The sequence below is a fragment of the Bos indicus genome, chromosome 1 (assembly GCF_029378745.1).
Source record: "Bos indicus isolate NIAB-ARS_2022 breed Sahiwal x Tharparkar chromosome 1, NIAB-ARS_B.indTharparkar_mat_pri_1.0, whole genome shotgun sequence".
Lineage (NCBI taxonomy): Eukaryota > Metazoa > Chordata > Mammalia > Artiodactyla > Bovidae > Bos > Bos indicus.
Genome location: NC_091760.1, coordinates 3,924,740 through 3,933,446, shown reverse-complemented (window position 1 = coordinate 3,933,446; position 8,707 = coordinate 3,924,740).

The window sequence follows — 8,707 nt, the reverse complement described above, 5'->3', positions numbered from 1 at the left end:
ACCTGCCAGTGCAGGGGACACGGGTTCGATCCCTGGTCCGGGAAAATCCCACACACCTCGGAGCAACTAAGCCCGTTCACCTCAACTACTGCACCTGTGCTCTAGAGCCCGGGAGCTGCAGCTACTGAAGAGAAAAAAAAAAAAGGGAAGGAAGGAAGGAAGGAAGGCTTTCTAACAGATTTCCTCCAAAAGGAAATTTCCTCTTAAGAGGCTACAAAGTATCCCTGAGTCTTCCTTCTCTCTCTGGGGTGAACAGCCTTGAGGAAAGGATGTTCCTGGATGATTTCTGTGGTTCCTAAAAGTACCAGTTCAACTCACAGTGTCTGTCTGTGTCTTTCTTGCTATTTCTTCTTTTCTCCCACACTCCCTCTCTTCAGGTTGTCTAACCTCCAATTCTTAGGTCACTAACCGTGACTTCCCCTTAAGAAAGGATTCCCCTTAGGAAAACTGATGCAGCCACTATGGAGAACAGTAATTGGAATAGATACATATACTCCAGTGTTCACTGCAGCACTATTGACAATAGCCAGGACACAGAAACCCCTAAATGTCCACCAAGAGAGGGACAGATAAAGAATATATGGCACATATATACAATGGAATCTTACTCAGCCATGACAAAGAATGAAATAAGGGCATTTGCGGCAACACAGGTAGACCTAGAGATGATCGTACTTAGTGAAGTCGGTCAGACACAGGAAGACCTATACGCTGTCACTTAAACGTGGAAACTAAACAAGTGATACAAATGAACTTCTTTACAAAACAGAAACACAGACACAGAAAACAAATTTATGGTTACCAAAGGGAAAAGGAGGGACAGGTAAATTAGGAGTTCAGGGTTGGCAGATACAAACCAATATATATAAAATCTATAAACAACAAGGCCCCATCGTGTAGCACAGGGAACTATATCCAATATCGTATAATAAACTACAATGGAAAAGAATATGAAAAAGAACGCATTCATATGTATGCAAAACTGAATCACTTTGTTGTACACTAGAAACTAAGACAGCATTATAAATTAGCTATGCTTCAAATTAAAAAAACAAAAATGATTCCCCTTAAGCACTTTATTCTGGGATCTGGAAAGCTCAAAACAGAGACATAACCTTTGACCTCTTAGCCCTCAAAAGGAGCTTTTGTGCATCTCTTCATGAACTTAACGTTTAAGAGGATAAACCCGTATCAGTCTGTCCCTCTGCTTATGATTTATCAGCAACTGAAAAAAATGCAGTCATCAAACAAAAATAGGTGTACGAGACAGCAAAAGAGACACTGATGTATAGAACAGTCTTATGGACTCTGTGGGAGAGGGAGAGGGTGGGAAGATTTGGGAGAATGACATTGAAACATGTAAAATATCATGTAAGAAACGAGTTGCCAGTCCAGGTTCGATGCATGATACTGGACGCTTGGGGCTAGTGCACTGGGACGACCCAGAGGGATGGTATGGGGAGGGAGTAGGGAGTAGGGTTCAGGATGGGGAACACATGTATACCTGTGGCAGATTCATTTTGATATTTGGCAAAACTAATACAATTATGTAAAGTTTAAAAATAAAATAAAATTAAAAAAAAAAAGAAACTCGATATTTGAAGGCAACCCCCAAAGTTAGCTATTTACCTCAAACGAATGCCCTCTTCCAGACTCTATTTCCTGCAGGCATGAGACTGTCTCTATGGGCACCAGGGATCAATGACTCCTGGACTCTTAGAAGCATTCCTGTCACTGTTCATGGTCTATATTAGGCCACTCCTTCTTCTATTTATCAGGTATGATAAGCCTTTCTTTACAAATCACAAATAAACTAAAGGTCAATTTTACTAATAGGGCTCCCCTTCTTCCGCAGCATCATCAAACGTTAATAGTTTAAAAGAAGTAGGGAAATGTACTGGGATGTTTAATTGGTCAGCACTATATATCATACTTGGGTTTCCCAGGTAAAGAGGGAAAGAACCTGCCTGCCAATGCAGGAGACATAAGAGACACAGCTTCCATCCCTGGGTGTGGAGGAGGGCACGGCACCCCACTCCAGTCTTCTTGCCTGGAGAATTCCATGGACAGAGGAGCCTGGCAGGCTAAAGTCCATAGGGTCGCAAAGAATCGGACATGACTGAGCGACTGAGCACACATGTATCATACTTAAATTAGCTGGGAGAACTTAAAATAATTGCGACAGACATATCTACAACAAAGAAAGGACTTTAAAAAGCCTAGCACTTGTCCGTCCCTGCTCTAGTGAAACAAGTGGGCTCTGGTCAGCCTGTTCCAGCCTGTAACCAGAAACAGCCTCGGCTCCCTCCCTTCCTTGACTCAGCCGGCCCCCTGCCACACCGAGTTCCAGTTTCTGGACCTCTCCAGGGATGGAAAGTATGCAAGCTTCATAATGCACTTATCAGGGAACTCAGAATTGTTGTGTTTATAACTTTGCATTTGTCTTTCTTTCTGACCCAAGCATCTTCCTATGGGGGCAGGAGTAGAAAGTTAATTTCTTTAGGAGCCTGGGAATTGCCATGCAGGCGTTGCAGGCTGCATCGCTGGCAGGCGGCGGGGGAGGGGGGGGATGGTGAGGAGGGGGTGGTCCTCAGCCTCCCCTCTCTGTGCCCTGCGCTGTTGACGCCTCCATCCGGGGACCGCAGGGCATCTACTGTGTGCTCCCCATCTCCAAGAGCAGGGGAGAAGGCAAGAGGCAGCGTCCTAATACAGACCCTAAACGGCCAAGACACAGTATCTCAGAGAACACCGTGTGAGTGGTGCCCCCCGCCACCAGGGCAGGGCACGCTGTGGACAAAGGTCAGAGAGAAGGAAGGCTTGACACCCCTTCGTGTCTGATGAACGGAACTATACTCTTTGCTTTCCCACCTATGGATGAGTGACGGCTATGTGGGAGGCATGTGGTTTCCAGCTGTAGGCTTGTCCCTTTGGGGTTAATTCAGGCTGCAAATTTCCATTCATGCTCCTGACCTGCCCCCTTTGGGGCCCTTGCTGGACTGGAGCTGGAATTCCCAGGATTCTTTTTTCAAATATTTTCCCCAGACTTCCCTTCCAACAGCCGTTGTTATCTCTGACAGCAGGCTGGCCTCTGTTTCTCTTGGGCTGGACAGGATCAGGTCCAAATCACACTCACCAGCCTCAGAGCAGCCTCCTGACTGATGGGGGCAGGAGGGTGGGTGAGGGGCCAGGGAGGGAATAACCCCCCCCCTCCACTGCCCCCAGGATCACACAGCAAGGGTTCTGCCTCTGCGAGCTGCAAGCTCCCTCTGCCTTCGGTTTGTAGTCATCCGGGAAGCAGCCAGGCTGTCTGATTAGCCTGAAAGTTTCTAGTAGCTTCTGCCCAAAAGTGCCCATTCAGGTACCACATTACCCAAACCTTGTGGATTAGCTCACAAAAAATCCATTTTTCCTGGAGAATGTCAAAAATTGGAGGAAACGGGGACTTCCCTGGTGGCTCAGGGGTAAAGAATCAGCAGCCAGTGCAGGAGACACAGGTTCGATCCCTGGTGCCGGAAGGTCCCACATACCATGGGGCAGCGAAGCCCCGTACGACACAACTACTGAGCCTGTGCCCTAGAGCTCAGGAGCCAAAACTACTGAAGCCCTCACACCCCAGAGCCTGTGCCCTGCAGTGAGAAGCCGCCACAATGAGGAGCCCATGCACTGCAACTAGAGAGGAGCCCCTGCTCACTGCAGCTAGAGAAAGCCTGCGTGCAGCAACCGAGATCCAGCACAACTGAAATACATAATCTTAAAAACTGGAGACAGTTCTAGATGACTTAATGTTGCACAGCTTCACTGACAATTACAGTTAATTCATGCAGAACTTCAACTTACTTTTTAGTCTTCTACTTCTTAGGCTAACAGTTGTCCCACTCCACTGGCATTACGGTCATGAAGACTTTGCATTCATCCACTTGAACATTAAGATGAAGTCTTCATAACACAAACTACCTGTGACTCAGAAAAAAAAAAGATGGGATTAATACCTTATACGCAGAAGAAAGGACATAAGATCTCTCTCTTTCTTCACCCCTCCCTCACGTGTACTCACCAAGGAAAGGCCACACAAGGCCACAAGACAAGATGGTAGTCTGCAAACCAGGAAGGGGTTCTACACAGAATCTGTTGCCAGCTTGATCTTGGACTTCCCACCCTCCAGAACCATGTGAAATAAATGTTCGCTGCTTATGTCACTGGAAAAAAACATGGCAAAATAGCATTTTTAAAAGAAAAGAATACATCCCTATACAGTACACTGCTTTACAACTTTGGTTTTTCCACACTGTGTTACCCTATCTGATCCTCACAGTTGTCCCATTCCAGGGATCAGGTCCATCCATTATCTCTACTTTCTGTGAACGAATAAGAAAACTAAACCGTGGCATGGTTGAGTGACACACTCAGGACTGTATGTTTGGGTGGGAACCAGAATCCCCATCTCCTCTTCCGTTGTTATCCTGTGTTCATTCCACAAGTGATTCACGAACAGAACCCACAGCTGGCAGATCTCAGCCCTCAGACCTACCGCTGTGTCGCACACTCTGGCTCCATTCACTCTTTGTGCACAAAGATTTCACTAGAAGATATGCAACACCACATTGTCTACAATACAAAAGGCCTGGAAACCACCTCCTATCTAATGTCAGGAAAGAAAGTGGAAGTGAAAGTCACTCAGTCCATGGAATTCTCTAGGCCAGAATACTGGAGAGGGTAGCCTCTCCCTTCTCAAGGGGATCTTCTCAATCCAGGGATCGAACCCAGGCCTCCCTCATTGCAGGCAGATTCTTTACCAGCTGAGACATAAGGGAAGCCCTAATGTCAGGAGTTTGGTTAAATGAACTAATCAATACATGGACTACTATACAGTCATTAAAACAATACTGTAAGTATATATTTGTTAACATGGAAAACTTAATATTTCCTATGCATTTTATTTGGGCTTCTGAGGTGGCACAGTGGTAAAGAGTTTGCCAGCCAGTATAGGAGAGTAAAGAGACTTGGGTTCCGTGCCCTGAGTTGGGAAGATCCCCTGGAGGAGAAAATGGCAACCCACTCCAGTATTCTTGCCTGGAGAATTCCCGTGGATAGAGGAGCCTGGCGGGCTACAGCCCGTGGCGTGACACAGAGTCAGATGCGACTGAGCAAACACACACAAGCAATTCAGATCCTCCAAAATTGATCAAAAAATAGTCAATGCTCTTTTCAACTCTGAATTACGTTGATCTCACATCAGTATCCTTTCAGCAACCAAACATCATTCTCTTTCTTAATTACACATATAAATAAAATGCCTAGGAGATAGTATGGAAAGATATACACTAACATATGATAGCGTTTAGAGTTACAGATGGTCTTATTGCCTTCGTTTCAGTTACCTGTATTTTCTAATTTTTCTACAGCAAAAGTACATTTCTTGATTACTTTTCAATGATCTGAATGCCTGTTCTCTGCCCCTTCCCCAGAGGGGAATCCCCAGATTCATATGCTGAAATCTTAACTCCCAGTGTGATCGTATTAGGAGGCAAGGCCTATTATGTCATGAGGGTGGAGTGCATGCAAATGAAATTGTTGTTCAGTCACCCAGTCGCCTCCGACTCTTTGCAGCCTCATGGACTGCAGCACTCCAGGCCTCTCTGTCTCTCTCCATCTCCCAGAGTTTGTACAAGTTCATGTCCATTGCATCGGTGATGATATGCAGCCATCTCATCCTCTGATGCCCTCTTCTCCTTCTGACCTCAGTCTTTCCCAGCATCAGGAACTTTTCCAATGAGTCAGTTGTTGGCATCAGGTGACCAAAATGGAGTTTCAACTTCAGCATCAGTCTTCCAATAAGTATTCAGGGTTGATTTCCCTTACTATTGACTGATCTGTTTGCTATTCAAGGGACTTTCCGGAATCTTCTCCAGCACCATAGTTCGAAGGCATCAATTCTTCCAAGCTCTGCCTTCTTTATCCAGCCATCACAACACTACGTGGCCACTGGGAAGACCATAGCCTTGACTATACAGACCTTTGCTGCCAGAGTAATAAAAATTAGTGCAGCAAATGAAATTAGTGCCCTTATAAGAGACCCTGGAGAGTTCTCTGACTCTCTCTCCGCCATGTGAGGGAACAACAAGAAAACAGCTGTCTACAACCTGGTGGAGGGTTCTCACCAGAACCCGGAGGGCTGCCCCTCTGATCTTAGACTTCCAACCTCCAGAACTGTGAGAAATAGATTTCTTTTGTTTATAAGCCACGCAGTCTGTGGTATTTTGTTATAGCGGCTCAAAGTAAGACATACTTTTTAAAACTTTTAAGATTAGTTCATCCAGGACTTTCCTGGTAGCTCAGTGGTAAAGAATATGCCTGCCAATGTAGGAGACTTGGGTTCAACCCCTGATCTGGGAAGATTCCACAGAGCAATTAAGCCCATTCAGCACAACTACTGAGCCTGTGCTCCAGAGCCTGGGAGCCGCAAGCACTGAAGCCTGCACACCCTAGACCCCCTGGCTACATGAGTAGCCACTGCAATGGGAAGCCTGCCCACCACAGCTAGAGAATAGCTCCAGCTGCTCGTCACAACTAGGGAAAAGGCCATGCAGCAACAAAGACCCAGTGTAGCCAAAAAATAAAATAAATAACCATTAAAAAAAAAAGAGTATTCCATCAGGAAACCTCATCTGAATAAAGAACAAACAAATGTTTACACCTGAGCTAAATATATTTAACACTATAAAAGGACTGCAGCCTTTTCAGTTTATCTTATTAGCTCACAATATATGGCAAACTCAGTTTATTTCTTTGAGGATAGCAATAATCATTTTTCATAAGCTTATTGATGTCCATTTTGAGTGAATTTCTTTACAGAAAATAGGATTAATCATAACCACAAACTGTTTTCACGTTTATTGTGTTGGGATTTTCTCCCCCAGAAACCCTCTCAAAGGTAAATCATAGTTACTATAGTCTTTACTGGATTACATCACAAATCTGCTGACCGCGGTCACCCAAAGTGGTGCTCCCTTAGCAACAACCAAGACTTCCAAGCCTTTTCAGTTTGTTTCTGTTTGATTCCCTGTCACGTCTCCCTGAGTGGCTGTTCAAACCCTCCCATGTTTCTCCATTTTTCTCTTCCACTCCCACTCGAACAGATCTCATCAGATGAAACAGAATCTTCACCACTCGAGCCTAGCAGTTTTCAAACTGCATTAGCTGAGGGGATCTTTGTTCCAAAGCCTTCTTACCATACAGCACAAAAGGCAGGTGATACACACGTGGGCTTGCCTGGGAAGGTTTTTTATGTCTCATCCTGACCCAACCTTTAATTATTGAATCTCCCCCTTTCACCCTCTCATGTGCCTTGGTTTGGAAAATGTTATCGTCTCATTCATTAACAAGGAGAAAAACTTGAAGGTGGGAGCTTGAAGGTGTTCTGGTTGGGGACTGTTCTCTGCCCTTTTTTTTTCTGCATCTTGGCCCATGCTAATCCTATTCTCATTTAAGGGTAAAATTTCTTTCTTTTTCCTGTGAGAATTCTGACTCTGTCCCTTCTTTATCATTGGAAGATCAGTGATTCTCAGAACTGTAGTCCGTGTATATTTTAAATATGCTTTTAATTGCCCATCCACAAGTAGTTCAATTCAAACCCTCATTTCAGAGCTAGAGAAAATAAATGTGAATACGACCTTTCCTTACAGCAATAAAACAAACACCAGGCCGGAACCAAAGTCCCTCATTTACAGATCGTTTCACCCCATGCTGGTTCTTTTCAGAGCGACGTCAGGACCAGATTCTCCCAGGTTTCCCTTCAGAGTGAAGACACAGACAACAGCGGTTGCCTTGGAAACTCTGCCCGGTGAGCTGGCATCACGGGATTTCACTCACCTTACTCTGCGTCTGACATGCAACCCTGATTAATTTAAGTTCTGGCTGGCTAAAGGCTTTGCCAAGGGAACACAGTGATGGGGGAAAGTGAACAGGACAAGCCAAAGTGAAATGACGATAGCAGGACATATTTTTTTCACTGAAAGCAACTGAAGTAGTGCCAAAAGAAATCAGTGATATGTTTTAATAAGATTCTCGATCAAATGTTGGTGACCAGAGATGCGGTTACGTGTTCACGTGCTCATGTGTTAATTCTTTTAGGATTCTGTGAGCCTATTCAAAAATATCTTCAAAACGTGCCACCTGCCAGCCACCAACGACTGTTAAGCAGCAGCAGCCAATGTGGGCTGTACTTCCCTTTAGTCTCTTTTGTGGTCCTGGATCTCTAAACAGCAGGATGTCGTCAATGTCCATCAGATTATAGATGCTTTGTACAATCCTATATCAGCTATTGATCCAATTTTCCATTTCAAGTCAATGCTTAATTAAAACAACACGACTTCTGATTGCTTTTACTAGATTAATTAAAGGAAGAAACTTATAGATCATTCTTCTGCAGTGTAGATCAGGCTTCCCTGGTAGCTCAGTTGGTAGAGAATCTGCCTGCAATGTAGGAGACCCAGGATAAATCCCAGGGTTGGGAAGATTCCCCTGGAGAAGAAAATGGCAACCCACTCCAGTATTCTTGCCTGCAGAATTCCATGGACAGAGGAGCCTGGTAGGCTATAGTCCACGGAGTCACAAAGAGTCAGGCACGACTGAGCAACCAACACTTTCACTATAGATCATTCTAGTACAGCCTCCTCATTATATAGATGAGGAAAACAAAGCTGAGAGA